The sequence below is a fragment of the Microtus pennsylvanicus genome, chromosome 11 (genome assembly GCF_037038515.1).
Source record: "Microtus pennsylvanicus isolate mMicPen1 chromosome 11, mMicPen1.hap1, whole genome shotgun sequence".
Taxonomy (NCBI): Eukaryota; Metazoa; Chordata; class Mammalia; order Rodentia; family Cricetidae; genus Microtus; species Microtus pennsylvanicus.
In genome coordinates this window covers 68,607,809-68,624,012 of record NC_134589.1, presented here as the reverse complement: position 1 = coordinate 68,624,012, position 16,204 = coordinate 68,607,809, and the positions used below count along the sequence as shown (strand labels likewise).

At 45.2% G+C, this 16,204-nt stretch overlaps 1 protein-coding gene across 1 annotated transcript in view; it reads left to right on the top strand.

The window, feature by feature from the left end:
- The window catches only part of Fstl4 (follistatin like 4), a 421,500-nt gene that overhangs the window by 51,991 nt on the left and 353,305 nt on the right, over positions 1-16,204 (top strand). The window lies entirely within an intron of this gene.

Below are 16,204 nucleotides of genomic sequence, written 5' to 3'. Positions count from 1 at the left end.
AATGCAAATCCCCTCAACTAAACAGGACTTGCCCGCATTGAGTGTGAAATGGGGACCCTGGCTTCCTGAAAGTCCCTGGAATCAGTCCCCAGTTGACAGCTGCCTCTAATGGCCCCTTTATTGTTCTGTGCATCTGGGGGAACTTCAGCTATCAAGATCTGTATGGTGTTTGCCATTAATTCTGATTTTGTTTAGCAGATGTTTTCTGGATCTCTCCGTTGCCTGCATAATGTGTCTCACTCTAATGGGAAGTGGCTGACTCTGGGCTGAAACGGGATGAATGAACTCCCAGGTTTTGAGGGGACTAACTTTAATGGGTGCAGATGGAGGGAACTTGAGGGAAACCGACCAGAGTTGACAGTGCTGGGGCAGTAAGTCCTTTTCAGTTGTAGACGTCTACTTAGGCAAGGCGAGGAGCCCCCCCCCCATTCATTCCTCTATACTGGAGCCTTGCTCGTTCTTGTGCAGGTGCTGGGCTCTAAGAAGTGGAGAGTGACGCCTCTCTTTACAGTTCTGACTCAGCAGAGTCATGGTTTCTGTGGCACTCTGTCTCTCGTAAGCAGACAGAGAAGACTTTGTACCCAGTTGCCCCAAAGTAGATGGGAAATGGGCGGCTCTGCTGCTAGGATGTCTATTGAAGTGCAGGTATTCTACACTCAGGCTTTTGTTGTTTGTGTAAGTGTGTATGTGTGTGCACTGTGGAGGTCAGAGGACAACTTGCAGGAGTTGGTTCTCTCCTTCTTCCATGTGGGTTCTGTTGATTGAACTCAGATCATCAGGCAAAGCTGCCTGCTGTGAGCAACCATCCCTTAAAGACAATGCTCATGGGCCACGTCCTTGGGGATTCCCACCACAATGCTTAGACCACGGAAGCTATCTGGAGTTTGTGGGGAGTCACATTGTCAATGAGATAATGATTTCTGTTCTTGTTTTATTTCTGTTGCTGTGATAAGACATCTTGACCCATAGAAACATAGGTTGGAAAAAGAGGGCCATTTGGCTTACAGTTCCAGGTTACAGTCCATAATTGCAGGGGAGTAGCAACATCAGGAGCTTGAGAGCTCTGGTCACACAGCATCCATAGCCAAGGACAGAGAGAAACAAGGCACCTGTGTCAACTGCTTGCTCACCCAGGAAGTTTTCATCACTCTTACACAGTTCAGGGGCCAGACTAGGGATTGGTGTTACCCACAGTGGGCTGGGTCAATTAACAATCAATACAAAACTCCTTGCAGACATGCCCACAGAACAAGCTGAACTAGATAATTCAACTGAGACACTCTCCCTGGGTGATTCTAGATTTTGTCAAGTTGATACTTAAACTAGCACAGTTCCCCTCGGTGTGAACCACTGCAGCGACACAAGGACCATGAGATCACCCTTCCCCTGTCCCATCATTATGGTCCCACCCCTCAAAGTTCAGGAGAAAGAGGAGATAGGCACTCTCTTATGGGACCTGCCAAGTTCTCCTCTTTGCACAGAAGTTGCACCTCCCCTGAGCATCCACCAAAAGATAAGATTGGCATTTGTTATCTTACATCCTTCCTTAGTCCCCAAATCAGGAGTCTGCACTTTATAGGAACCTTTGAAATGGTCTTTTTTCTGTAAGCACCGACACTTTGTGAAGCTGTTTGCTCCGGCATATTAATGTGCCGTCGGCAAGCCTTTGGAGTTAATTATCTGTGACTTAAGAACCATTTATTTCTGTCTCTTTGTCTCATTGTCACCCAGCACTTTTCTTTATTAGGAAACAAAGTAGAGAACCCAACTGACCATTATGTCCTAATTCTCTGGCTGTCATCAAAATTAGTTTACCTCTAAAAAATTCTTTTTAACAGCCCCTACCTCCCAAACCTGTGCCATCTCATTATTTCCAAATCGTGCTGTCTCTCTACAAATCTTTAATTTCTCTGCATTGGCATGAGCAGAGCCCAAAATGGGACTGAGCTGAAGGGGGAGGTAGCTCATCTAAATTAGCAAGGCTGTCAATGTTCTCGTGTGATTTATCAGCCTTACTAGCTGAACAGTTGGCTTTTTTCCCCTCCCTCCCAACTATGGCGGGAGAACCACAATGTTTCTTCTAGGGTACACGGGCTGGTGAACCAGCCATGGCTACCGTGATGGGCCTTTGCAGATCAAGTTACCATAGTTGAGTGGGTCTGTGAGTTAGTTATAACATGTTGTCTGGGTCTCTGTATTCTTGTATTTGAGTTGTTCTTCTTACCCAAGGTTTCCATTCAATTCCTGGAAATGCTTCAGGGCCTGCTTATAGAAGGCTTTGTGTATGGTGTTGGATTTCACCACAGAGAAGATGACCTTGTCTTGATGTCCCTGGGAAGTCAGGGCCTATGTGCCGGAGAAATGAGCAAATGGGGTGAACACTGGCTCTGTATTATGTTGACAGTACCCCACACCTCTTGGGACTGAGGCTCCAGCCAATGGCCTGAGTGTGGTTGGCACTGTGAGATGGTGTACAGAGCTAGTTTGCTCCTAGACCATCAACTCTTCACTGTCTCTGCAGTCCATGGCTCCTCAGTTCATCCTGGGCCTCTTGAGTGTTCTCTCACTACCTCAAAGGCAATGTCCTGGGGCCAAATTGGATAGATAGTGTTTGTGGTGGAGAACCTTCTTTGTGAAAAGGTGACACAATCTCTGGGTTGTTGGTTGCTACTGTAAGTTTCCTTGAGGTGACTGAAGGGTTTGCTGCCTTCAGCACACTTGATGTGGGCCCAGGGACCTGGCTCACAAACCTGATGGTCTGAGTTTGATGCCCAGAATTAACAAACATAAATGCCAGAAGCAGTAGGGGAAGCATCTTCAATGCCAGCATGCCCTGTGTGGAGATGGGAAGTGGAGACGGAATACCCAGAAGCTCACTAGCCAGCTAACCCACTTTACAGCATCTCACAACCAGAGCTGCCATTTCCTGCTTCATTCTTATTCATTCTCTCTCTCTCTCTCTCTCTCTCTCTCTCTCTCTCTCTCTCTCTCTCTCTCTCTGTGTGTGTGTGTGTGTGTGTGTGTGTGTGTGTGTGTGTGTGTATTTGAGACAGGTCTCACTATTTAGCCCAGGCTGCTTTCTGACTCACAGAGACCAATCTACCTCTGCCTCCTGAGTGCTAGGCTTAGCCTGGCTCACACTGTCTACATTTTAAAGCCAGTTTGGGGACCAAATTCAATTCTGCAGGTAAGAAGGGTTCTAGTGGAAACATTTTCAGAACAGCCTTACTTGGTCTTCAAAAACACCTTCCGTGATGGGGCAGTGCACTCTCATTTTGTAAGCAGAAAAAAGACTGGGTGGGGAACACTGAGACTTAGTCCTGTAGGAGATTGATCACAGAATTGAACCGTAGATTTCCCAGAGGCCACTGGGGAAAACTCATTTGCTATGGCTATCCAACAGTATTTGTATGACTCTGTTTCAAAGCTCAGGCTCGCATATGGATTCCTTGTTCTTCAGGTGACAGGTGAAGGGCAAGGGACCCTGCAGGGCTCTTGGCGATGGTAAGGGCTGCTTGCTCTGGGCCCTGGCTTGCTACAGTCCCAGAGGAACAGAGCCCCTCACATCAGCAGGGCTGGGCCTGGCAGAGCTGTGGGAGGAAGAGGACTCCAATCTGTGTGTTTTGCTAATTTTAGGATTCCTTTTTGGCTGGGAGCAGCACTTGCATCAGCCGCTTAGTGGCTTTATCTGCCATCCGATCATTTGCATGAGCTACTGCACATTCAGACGCTAGTCCTGTGGCCAAGGGGAGCCGGATTACATCTCATCTGTGCTTCGATGCTCAAGCCCAGCAGAAAATGACTTGATCTCTTGCTTTGGTTTTAAAGACAGTGGGTTTGTAAAAATGGGCTATGAAATCGCTTCCCTCCTTTTAGGGAATTTGAAATAATGTCTTAGACTTGAAGTGTTCCTCGGCCACCCTTGCTCTCAAATGCTTTCCGGTTTCCCTGCTTTTTCTACTTTTATTCATTGTTATACTTCCTTATCTGTGCCTGTGCCAACACGTGAACCATGTGAAACTCGGAGGACAACTATTAGTGCCAGCCATCTACCCTGTGGCTCCCTGGAATCAAACGGAGATTGTCACCTAGGAGCAAGTGCCTTTACCCACTGAGCCATCTTGCCAACCCTAGTTTGTCCTCCTTTTAATATAGTGGTTCTCAACCTTCCTTTAATACAGTTCCTCACGTTGTGGTGACCCCAACCATAAAATTATTTATGCTACTCCATAACTGTGATTTGCTACTGTTGTGAGTGGTAATGTAAATACCTGACATGTGGGGTGTCTGGTATGCGACCCCTGTGAAGGGGTGGAGAACCGCTGTCTGACATATTGAAGAAACTCTGTGAGCTGGAAAGAGTGAAGAGTCTGTCCTTGGTGTTAGATGCAGAATCTAGCACAGAGACAGCAAGGGACTTGTTCTGGGTCACACAGCCCATAGCTTCCAGTTCAGTATTCTATTTAAGCTTACTGAGGAAATTTATAAGTTAAATCCAGTGGAATGGGGCTGGGGACCTAGCTCAGGGCAGAGTGCTTGTCTCACGTGCGTGGAGGCGGTCCCCAGCATCGTACACCGAGTGTGGTAGTATGTGCTTGTAATCCCAGTGTGTGGGAGGTAGGTGCAGGAGGATCGAAGTTCAAGGAAGTTCAAGGTCATCCTTAGCTGCGGAGAGAGTTAGAGCCTATCCTGAGCTACTTGAGACTACATCTCAAAACAAAAATCAAAACAGCCAACAACAAAAACCAATGGGAAGCCGAAATTTGAAAACAAAACTAACAAACAAAAACCCTTTTGGGGTGGCGTCCTTTAAAATACAATACCTCAAAGAGAACTTTGTCAATGCAATGAGCCCTTGCCTTGGAGAATCAGAATATTTAAAATGTTTAAGTCACATTTAAGGTGCCTGTCTATGCTGATGTTTAAGTACCATGTAACATAGCTCACGGTTTGAAATGACAACAGTTTAAAACAGAGCCCCCCAAACTCCATTCCCGAGGGCTGGAGAGGTGGCCCAATGGGTAAGGGCCCTGGCTGCTCTGGCAGTAAATCTGAACAGCTCAGCAGATCTGCTGAGTTCAAATCTCCGCACCAACATGGAGCCTTACAACTGTCTGTACCCCAGTTCTAGGAGATCCAACACCCTCTTCTGGCCTCTGTCGGTGCCAGGTACATTTGTGGTACACAGATATACATGCAGGCAAAACACCCATATGCATAAAATTTTAAAAAATGGAAAAAAAATAAACTAAGGTTTCCTGCCGCATGTCAGCAGACACATCAGTAACCCCCAACCAAGATGAGAGCTCCGCGTCTCCTGGAGACCAGAGCCTCAACTGTCAACTCTGAACTCAGGACCAGCCATCCCCAGATGCTTGGTTAGAGGCCATGATTCTCCCGTGAGTCTCAGAGCTCAGTTCCCCATGGTCTCTCACAGCCAGGCCCCTCCGTGGTTCTCTATAGGGTTTCTTTTCTATTGTTTTTATTAATTGATTTGTCTGTGTGCGTTCATGCATCTGCATTCAAGCTTCCACGCCACAGTGCACACGTAGAGGGAGAAGAACTTAGTGGAGCTGGGTCTCTCCCTCTTCCGTTAGGTGGGTTCTAGGGATCAGACTCTGGTCACCAAGCTTGGTGGTAAAACCCGTTACCCACTGAGCCGTCTCACCTGCTCCTTTTGCAGGGTTTCTGATGGGCAAGTTAATTTGCATACCCAGATGAAGGGAAAGCACATAAACAGCAGGTCACAGCGTCTTCCTCTAGTCCTTTTGGGAATGCACACCTTTCCAAGACAAGGAGGCAGCAGTAGCACTTTTCATTCCTTGTTGTTTAACAAGCTCAGCAGCATCTGTGTGTTTAGGAAATAATGAAATCACCGCTTCCTCCCCCAAGAGATTTCTGCAGGCAGAGCTGTCCAGGACCGACCCATCTGTCCAAATTCCACATCTCCATGTGGAGAGTCTCGGGAGAAGACCAGATGAAGCCATCTCAGAGCCAAATGCAGCTAGACAACTCTTAGTTCAGAGTGTTTCCATACCTGACAGCAGAGTCCACTAGGACGCAGGAGTCAAAGATCTGAGATGCTGAAAATACGGGGAAACACGGGTCCATAGCTCAAAACCCTGATTAGATGATGTGCCTAGCACTCCGGGAAGATTGATTTCCCACTTTCCAGAGGTAGCAACCATGCCTTCCTTGGCAATGCCATTCATGTTACCATCCCAGCTACTCAAATGCAGATGCAAGGTTCCTGAACCTCTTGTGGTTTGGATAGGAAGTGCTGTCCTCCAAAAGGCCCGTGTATATTATAGTTTGGTTCCTAGCTGGCTGCACTAGTAAGAAGTGGCTGGAGCATGAAGCCCTAACCTCATCAATGGGCCAATCTACAGATGAGTTCAAAGCTGGATGCGCTGTTAGGATAAATACATCTGTGTCTGACCCCTTGTCACCCTCTCCCCATTCCTTTTGAGCCTTCCCCACTTCTCTGTCACTGTGAGGTGAGCAGCCCTCTTCCACTGTGCTTATCTGACACAATGCTCTGTGTCACTACAGCCCAGAGAATTCTGTAGCTCTTCTATATTCAAGGACTAAGAGTTACAGGATCCCGAGCTCTTTGTGCACACACAGCATTCCTGTTGGCTGCTAACACACACACACACACACACACACACACACACACACACACTCCACCATTAGGGCTCTCTCCTCCCTTTCCTTGTGAACGCTCAAAGATATTTTAGGTTCTGTTGAACTTATTGAACTTCTGCTGTGCCACCTTGGACCCCACCTACAGTTTATAAAGCAAATACAGACTTTTCCAAGACCTCTGAGCCCAATTATCGCTCCACAGTTGTTTTAAACATAAGGTAGTCCACAAGCCAGATGTAGCCTATAACCATATTTTGTTGGCTTAGATTATCAACCTGTGGGGGTGTACTTTTTTTCTATTTTAATTTGAAATAGTTGCCATCATTAAAAAAGTATGGACATTTTGCATATGTTATTCAAAACAACTCTGAGCCCACACAGTATCCTGAAAAACATTGTAAACAAGACACCGGAGGCAGCCATGCCCCCAGGTGTGCATTCCCACCTGTCTGACACAGTCCACGCGCACCACTCCCCTGGGCATCTCTGACACGGACACTGTATGCTGGATACAGTGCAAGAAAGAAATGTAGCCAGGTGAAAGCCTTGGAAACCTGCATTTGTCAAACCATTGGTGTGGCTTTAGGAAACATTGGGTTAATTTTTCCCTATTTACTTATTTTGTGTGTAAGAGTGCATGTGTGTGTTTCCCTGTCCACACACACATGGACCACATGGGATATCTGTTCTCTTCCTTGACCATCTAATTTCCAGAGATGGAACTTGGGTTGTCAGATTGGGTGGCAAGCACCTTTGCCCACTGATCCAGCTCACTGTGGTACCAGCTCAGGTGTAGCAGGTGCTCAGCACAGCACAACAGTCAATGTCAGCGAGAGCAGACAAAATGTCCCCCAACCCCCAGAGGCAGGGACCTGTCCAAACCTAGTCCTCATCCCTTAAAAATATCTGCCAACACTGGTGTTTAGAAGTGGGTCCTCGGTTTCCCCATTCCACTGTCTTAATTTCTATTATTAAACCCTTGATCTATAAGCATTTACTCTGGGCAAGAGATTTGCAGCCAACCATGGGCGTGGTAATTAATATTTGTACCTCTTTGTGTCAGCTGCACAAATTTAAAACAGTGCTGCTTAAGCATTTAAAAGACACTCCACGTGTGTTGAAAGTAATTACTTTCCAAAGATATTTCCCACTGATGTCCCGTTGCATCTAAATACGTATTTACAGGACTCAGTAGACCAGAATAGCTCTAATTGATATATTTCAGTTCACTGGGTTAAAAAAAGAGAGGCATTTTGAAGCATATTTTTAATCAGTGTGTTTGTCCCAAAGACAGTGTTTGGCATCTCCAAAATCAGTCACATGGTGCTAGGAAAACATTACATATGGTATGCTCCCTGCACAGATTCAGAATTTAATGAGAGATGACATCGCAGCCTAAGCATGACTGTGGCTGCAACTTCAAATCTGGGCTCATGAATGTCCTAGAGCTTGGAGGAGCTGACGAACTCCCTCCGTGTCATTTTCTTAATGTGAAAAATGCCTGTGACACACAGCCGCTGCCCTTGCGTGGCAGGAACTAATGCTTGCTGAGTTGCAAGCGTTGTTCTAATAAAACAGTCTTAATTGTTTGGTTTGTACATTTTCTATTTTATTGTTTTTATTATTTCTCTTGCCTCCGTAATTGGTAATTATTGGGCTCCCATTAATTCTTTATTAGTCAGTTTATAAACGCTATCATGTGATTTAGCCTCCTGCTTACACTTGCTCTCCCCTCGTGACTCTGCCTGCATGTAATGGGGCCGGCGGGGCTGCCAACAGCTTCCCCTGGCTCACTCTTGTCTTCAGGACTGATCATTCCCAATTACTTGGTTGCTTTGCTGTGGAAGGATGAGTATGAAGCCCAGGAGGTTTATTAGAAATGCATTTGAAGAAGCAGTAAGGGGGCACAATGAACAGCATCTGAACAAGGATTATATGTTTCTTTTCTTTTTTTTGTTATGGGAGAGAGTTTTAAAAAAATGTGCCCTTGAGGCTTGGGACAAGCATCCTGAATGTAAATGATCATGTAATGTGGCATGCCGGGTAAAAGGTCAAGGAATCATCATTCATTCAGAACAGCGAGGCCAAGGCCCATTGAGCCTGAGACGTGGTATCTTGACTGTACTTCTAGACACTGTTACTCTGGTTCCTTCTCCTGCTTCTGCCTTGTGATTCCACATAATGTCCAGTCATTCTCTCTCCCTCTCCCTTTCCCTCTCCCTCTCCCTCTCCTTCTCTCAGCAGCTTTGCTAAATTCCAAGCAGCCTAAGTTATGATCCAACTCACAGAAACCTGAATGAACTTGCCCTGGGGAGATGAAGACAAATGTTTATTTGCCCCCCAAAAGACACAGGGTATAGACTAGAGTAATACTCCACACAAGGCTAATGTGATGGTTAGTGTCTGTTGTCAACAGACTCTAGAATTACATGGGCGACATGCCTCTGGGGGGTGCCTGTGGGGATTATCTTGACTGCCTTACTTGGAAGACCCATCCACTATGGGTGGCACTATTCCCTGTCGGATCCTGCACTGTGAAAGTGGAGAAAAAGAGCCGAGTGACAACATACGTTTGTCATCAACACTTTATACTTTTTGACAGTGAGCTCAATGACCTGCTTCCTCAAGTTCCTGTGCTGTGACTTCCCCACAGTGATGGACTGCATCCTTGAGCTCTGAGCCAGGATAAGCACACCCGTTTTCCTTAAGTTCCTTTCTTCAGAGCAACAGGAAAGAAGCCAAGACGGTTAGCTTCATGACACTGTATTTATTGGGCATACATACAAGGGATACTTAGAGGAGCAGGTGACCCCCAAACAGATGCATCACCAGAAAGATCTTGCCCCTTCGTGGATCATAACTTCAGCATAGCTGTAAAGATAGAATCCACCCTCTTTTTCAACCTTCCACACTCTATGGACTCTTGTACCTCTCAAGACCAGATGTGTCTTAGGGATGGGGATGTATAAAGAATAAATGTCGCTAGATTTGTGGACAGCTCCAACCAACTGTTCAGTCATTCACCTGAGGGATGTCAAGAGGACTGAGGGGTGATCTCATCTGCTATCATGTAGATGGCAGTGGCTGTGACACTGGGAGGGACAGCATTCTCCACCATGCATGGTGTCACTTGGAGGAGGTGACTTCATCTGGGCCTTGCTATGGGTGATAACGAGTTCACCTACCCTGCGTGGTAAATCTGTGAGTTAAATCTGTACACAAAAGCTTAACATAGCATTGGCCCACATTCTGACCAGGTTCTGAGTCATCTTTAATTAGTTAATTAGTTGATTAGTTTTATTCTTTGAGAATATCATGCACTAATATAATGTGCTTGAATTAAATAAGTTCCCATTCCCTTCCCTCCACTTCCTCCCCTTTTCCCCCTACTATTTTTCTCTGCTGTTGTCAAATGCTATTCTCTCTCTCTCTTCTTTAACCCATTGAGTCTACTTAATGCTGTTTGTATGTACATGAGTGTAAGGCCCTAAAGAAAGTCGACCCCTCTCCTCCGTCAGCCATTACTTGCCAGTCATTCCTTGGCAAGGTATAGGATTCATGAGTTCCTCCAAATCCATGATGGGTTTTTAACTGACTTAAGCCACAGGTATTATGGATTTGTGTATGTGAAAGCCCTATCACATTGGCAAACACTTTCAATGCAGACATCCCCCTACAGCTCTTAAAATCTCTCTGTTTCTCTTTGGTGACAATCCCTGAGCCTTGTGGGGACAAGGGGCGATTTAGATGTCCCATTTAGAGTGGAGCACTCCACCATCTCTTGTTCTCTGCGTGCCAACTATTGTGAGTTTCTGTGTTAGTTCACTGCAAAAGTAGGCTTCTCCGATGAGGGTTGAGAAACACACTAACCTCTAAGTATAAAGATAATGACTTAGGGGAAAGTTTATTATAGCCATTTAGCAAATAGTCGTGGGATTTTGGCTAATTAATAGTGTCAGGCATGGGTTCCATCTTGCGACATGGCTAAAAAGCCATTCAGGAAGTGGTTCCTCATTCACAACATTGTACCACTGTTGTGCCTTATGCTGGTGGGACCTCTTACCAGGCCAGTCATTACTGTAGCTCACAGAGTTTATAACTGGGTAATATTGTTGATTACTTTTCTTCCCCAGTAGCATACATGAAACCTTACAGCTCTAAGGATGCTAGCCAGTGGGGAATAAGTTTCCAGGTCAGTACTGGCTTGATTTCTCTGTGTCCTGACTCAAGTATGTGGAGTCTTCAGCAGTAGGGTCTTACATTCACATAGTTCTGAAGGGTAACTTGGGCAGAAGGAATAACCTGCAATGTTGGGAAGGTGTCTACAGGTCCCCGCTGACAAACAACTCAAACAAAGGTAACCTATACTGTCACTGGGCCTTTTATTTGGTAAGTTATGGTTTCAAACTGTCCTGCTGCTCTAAGGGAACTCCTTGTATATATGTATGTATATTTACGACACTTCTACAGTCTTAGGTTTCCATATGGCATTCTCAAAGGCCTTTAGTCACTTCCTGCTATGCTCGCTCCTCCACCCTGCCCACCCACCCCCTGTAATGCGATCCTAATTAGTCTTATTAAATAAAACCTAGAGCCAGATATTAGGGAGGGAAAGTTGAAAGATCAGAGAAGCGGAGCAGCCAGTCGCTAGAGTTCATACCTCTCCAAATTCTCAGACTGAAGGGGATATCCTGTCTCTATGAATCCTCAGACTGATTGCCCTAAGCTCCTGTCTCCTCCCACCTTATATTCCTCTCTCTGGCCAGCCATATCACTTCCAATCTCCACCTCCCCAATGCTGGGATTGAAGGCATGTGCCACCACTGCCTGGCCTCTATGGCTAACTAGTGTGGCTAGCTCTGCACACTGATCTTCAGGCAAGCTTTATTTGTTTAAGCACAAACAAAATATTGCCACATTCTCTACTCCATTCAACCTTTCTTATTCCATTATCCACCCACCTTAGTGCCACTTGAGTCTTATGCTGCTTCACCTGAAGCCGCCCTACACACACACCTACCTTACCCCATGTCATGGCCACACACACACACACACACACACACACACACACACACACACCCCAAGATTCAAAGCTAACATTTAAAGATGAGATGTCTTTGTATCTTGTCCTTCATTGCTGGCCATTATCGGGTTCCCTTTGGGGCTGGGGTCCCCTGGGTTTGTGTCCTGTTCTCTCCCTTTGTATGCTTGAGGTACTGAGAACCAGGGAGTCTTCGGAGAACACTTGCTGAGATGCATTGCTCAGGAACCCTTGGTTAAAGCAGGCCAACTTATTTTCTTTTATCTTTGCTCAGTAATCACATTTACCTGCCATGTGGGCAGAAGGGGAATAATAAAGTCAAAATTCCAGGACTGTTTGCACAGGTTGTTTCTGGCCATGTGGGAGATGAGATACCTTAGCTGACTCTTTCACTTAAAGCAACTGAAAATTATGGGCAGAATATTTCAGCCATCCTTTAAAGACATCAGTGGAAGGCAGGGAAGGGAAGCCTCCTGCTAAAAGGCCAGAAAACTCAGAGAAAATAGAAAATCAGGGCTTAGAGGCAGATTTTTTGCTTTTAAGAGTCTTTGTCCCTACTGTTGTCCTTGAATTCTGTTGTTTGTGACCTCAGGAGGCACAGGGGATGGGAGCTGAGCCCAGGACACATTGGTTCATTAGAAAACCCACTTCTGTTACCAGGAGAGTCCACTGAGCCCCTGCACGCCTCAGTGTTAGTTCCAGGGTAGAGCAGCAATTGCCGCGCCCTGGCTTCCTCAGGAGGGAAACAAGAAGGGAGATGGCTTGGCTCAGAACACAGTGCTAGGCAAAGACAGGAACCAAGGAGCCTCTCCGAGAAGATGCCCAAGCGGCATTTTCATCAGAGTTCTGCCATGAGTAGTTCTGGAGGAGGCCTCAATCCAAGAACTGCCCGTAAGTGGTCCCAGTCTGAGTATTCTAGGGCACCTGGTGGGGTAAACAAACCCTGACTGGGCAGTCTCTTCCTCAGAGAGCTCAGGATATTGAGTCTGCTGTCAGATGAATACCATGGTCTAAAGTTCTTTTTTTTTTTTTAAATTTTTTATTCATTTTACATACCAACCACAGTTTCCCCTCCCCCTTCCTCCTGCTCCCCTACCTCCCCCCACAACACCCATCTATTCCACAGAAAGGTTAAGTCCTCCCATGGGGAGTCAACAAAACTTAGTATATAAAATTGAGGCAAGACCAAGCCCCTTCCCACCACATCAAGGCTGAGCAAGGCATCCCACCATAGGGAATGGGCTCCAAACAGTCAGCTCATGCACTAGGGATAGATCTTGGTCTCAGTGCCAATGGACCCATGAACAGACCCAGCCACCCAATTGTCACCTGCATGCAGAGGGCCTAATTCGGTCCCATGCAGGCTTCCCAGCTGTTAGTTCAGAGTCCTTGAGGTTCCATGTACTCTGGTCTGCTGTCTCTGTGGGTTTCTCCAGCATGATCTTGATTCCTCCTTTGCTCATGTAATCCCTTCTCCCTCTCTTCGACTGGACTTCTGGAGGTCAACCAAGTGATTAATTGTGGATCTCTGCATCTGCTTCCATCAGTTACTGGATGAAGACTCTCTGATGAAATTAGGGTAGTCACCAATCTGATTACAGTAGATTTAGGTACTCTCTCTACTATTGCTAGGAGTCTTAGCTGGGGTCATCATTGTAGATTTCCTGGGAATTTTCCTAGTGTCAGGTTTCTCCCTAACCCCACAATGAGTCCCCCTATCAAGATATCTCTTTCATTGATCCTCCTCTCTATCCCTCCTCCAACTCCCCCATCCCATTCCCTCATGTTCTCACCCCAATCTCCTCTGCTGTACTGCCCTCACCCCTAGTATACCCAGGAGATTTCATCTATTTCCCTTTCCCAGAAGTCCCTCTTGGGTCCTCCTTGTTGCCTAGCTTCTCTGGTCCATTTGATTGGAAAATCTTTTTCCAACCCTTTACCTCAAGGTAATGTCTGTCTTTGAAGTGTGTTTCTTGTATGCAGCAGAAGGGTGGTTTCTGTTTCATATCCATTCTATTAGCCTATTTTTATAGGCAAATTGAGTCCATTGATATTAAGGGATAAGAATGACCTGTGATTGTTAATTCCTGGTTTATTTTTGGTTTTGTTGGTGGTAATGGTATGTGTGTTTCTCTTCTTTGGGATTTGTTGATGTGGGATTATCTATTGCCTTTGTTTTTATAGGTGCAGTTAGCTTCTTTCGGTTGGAGTTTTTCTTCTAGTAGTTTCTGTGGGGCTGGATTTGTGAATAGGTTTTTAAAAATCTGGTTTTGTCATGAAATAATCTTGTTTTCTCTGTCTATGATGATTGAAAGTTTTGCTGGGCACAATAGTCTGGGCTTGCATCTGTAGTCTCTTAGCGTCTGCATAACATCTGTTCAGGACCTTCTGGCTTTCATAGCCTCCATTGATAATTTGGGTATACTTCTGATGGGTCTGCCTTTATGTTACTTGGCCTTTTTACTTTTGCAGCTCTTAATAATTTTTTTTTATTCTGTATGTTTGGGGTTTTGGTTATTATGTAGCAAAGGAACTTTTTTTTTTTGGTCTAGTCTATTTGGTGTACTGTAAGCTTCTTATATCTTCATAGGCATGTGCTTCTTTAGGTTGGGAAATTTTTCTTCTATGATTTTGTTGAATATATTTTCTGGTCGTCTAGCTGGTATTCTTCTTCTTCTATCCCTATTTTTCTTAGCTTTGGTCTTTTATGGTATCTCAGATTTCCTGGATTGTTTGTGTTATGCCTTTGGTGGATTTAACATTTTTTATTTGACTGATAAATCTATTTCCTCTATTGTATCTTCAACACCTAAGATTCTCTCTTCCATCTCTTTCATTCTGTTAGCAATGTTTGCATCTGTAGTTCCTTTTCTTTTACCTAGATTTTCCATTTCTAGAATTCCCTCAGTTTGTATTTTCTTTATTGCCTCTATTTCAATTTTCAAGTCTTGAACAGTTTTCTTCACCTCTTAGATTGCTTTTTTGTCTTGACTTTCTAGGCATTCTTTAAAGGATTTATTGATTTCTTCCAATTTTTTTGCTTGTCTTTTCCTTGATTTCTTTAAGGGATTTTTTTTTCATTTCCTCTTTAAGAGCCTCTATCATCTTTATAAAGTTATTTTTAAGGTTGTTTTATTCTGCTTCATCTGCATTGGGATGTTCAGGTCTTGCTGTTGTGGAACCACTAGGTTCTGGTGGTGTCGTGTTGTTCTTTATGTTGTTGAATGTATTCTTACACTGTCGTCTTCCCATCTCTTCCTCCGGTCAGTGCAGATGGTGCCTATACCCCTGGGGCCTCTGCTGACTGGCTGTTGGGGTTCTTCCTCCAGTAGATGCAGATGGTCCCTGTGTCTCTGTGGCATTGATGCCATGGTGGATGGTTAGGCGTGGGGAGGATGATGGATTCTGATGGATTCTGTGGGTTTGTGGGTTAGGGTGGGACTACTAGGTTGCAGAGTTCAATAGGTAATATGGTTAGGGTGGTGAAACGACCTGACCACAGAAGTCTTACCTGATGACCCACTGCTAGGGCTGTGATAAGAGAGGTATGGGCCTCTAAATTCTTTTTAAGTATGAAGGGAAGAAAGGAAGCAAGAAATTAAGTAGAGCTAACAGAGAACCATGAGCACTTCAGATGAATAAAATCATGCATGATACAAGAAATAAAAAATGGGTAGGAGCAAAGAAAATAGTATAATAAATTATTTGGGTAATCTAAAAAATACCCAAATGTAATTTTTAGAGATAAAAATATTCAATTGAATTTTGAATAGTCAGAACTGCAGGGATAGGTCAGTTGATGAATGGATTATAAGAATAGGGACCTGAATTTGTTCTCTAGAAGTTCTATAAAAAGCTGGGGTGGGGCTGGAGAGAGAGCTCAGTGAATAAGACCATTGGCTGCTCTTCTAGAGGGTGCAGGTTTGATTCTCAGCACCCACATGGCAGCTCACAACCATGTTTAACTCCAGTAACACATGTGGTGTGTAGATAGACTTTCATGGAGCCAAAACTCTCATACACATAAAATAATAAAATTTTTTTTTTAAAAGCTGGGAGCTGCATGAGTGTTTGTAATTCCAGTTTTAGGGAGGCGGAAACAGGAGAATCCCTGAGACTCACTGACCTGCCGCTCTGGTGTATATGGTAAGCTCCAGGCAAGTGAGAGACCCTGCCACAAAGTGACAAGGTAGCTAGCACCTGAGGAACTGTGTTCAGGTGTCGTTGAGCACACATGCCCGCATACACACGCACACATGTACAGGTGCACTTGCTTACCCATATGCACATGCATGTACACTCACATGCGTATGCACAATCAGTCATGGATCTAAGAGCAAATTGGATGTAACTGAAGAGCACGGGGAGATGTTCTGGATGCACCAGGATGCAGTTAGGCGGCAGGGTCATCAAGGTGGCACAGAGCCAGGACGGAAGCACTTCTACAGAGAGCACAGGAAGAGAACAAGCGGGCCACCCATGTTAGAAGGGGCAGTGGTTGAAAATTGTGAGGAA